Source organism: Cherax quadricarinatus, chromosome 52 (genome assembly GCF_038502225.1).
Source record: "Cherax quadricarinatus isolate ZL_2023a chromosome 52, ASM3850222v1, whole genome shotgun sequence".
Taxonomy (NCBI): Eukaryota; Metazoa; Arthropoda; class Malacostraca; order Decapoda; family Parastacidae; genus Cherax; species Cherax quadricarinatus.
In genome coordinates this window covers 17,561,553-17,561,867 of record NC_091343.1, presented here as the reverse complement: position 1 = coordinate 17,561,867, position 315 = coordinate 17,561,553, and the positions used below count along the sequence as shown (strand labels likewise).

The 315-nt window shown below is 65.1% G+C and overlaps 1 protein-coding gene across 3 annotated transcripts in view; it reads right to left on the bottom strand.

Annotated features, from left to right (window-relative positions):
• The window catches only part of LOC128696887 (sodium channel protein 60E-like), a 538,339-nt gene extending 538,226 nt beyond the window's left edge, over positions 1 to 113 (bottom strand). For all 3 annotated transcript variants that reach the window (XM_070096097.1, XM_070096098.1, XM_070096099.1), the window contains exon 1: positions 1 to 113. This exon is cut by the window's left edge and continues 1,221 nt beyond it. The gene's annotated coding sequence lies outside the window, so the exon portion shown is untranslated.
• Positions 114 to 315: the final 202 nt, after the last annotated feature.

Sequence of the window (315 nt, the reverse complement as noted above, 5' to 3'; positions counted from 1 at the left end):
TGTGAGCCGCCGATATGGCGGCCTGTGCCAAATTTTCCGGTCGCCCCCGCCGTGAGGCTTCTCCCTCATCGAGGCTGCCACCGCCGGCCACGCCATGGTCTCCCACGTCGAGACTCGAGGCCCTCTGGGGCGGACGGGGCCTGGGCCTGGCCTGGGCGGCGGACACCGGGTTTTCAGACACCTTGGCACTGCCCGTCAGGCTGCTGCTCCGCCGATGGTACATGGCGACCTCCGCATGGCCATTGCTCCCTCGCACGGCCACTAACACCTGCACTAAATTACACACACCAGTGCCACATGCTGCACTTAACAGTT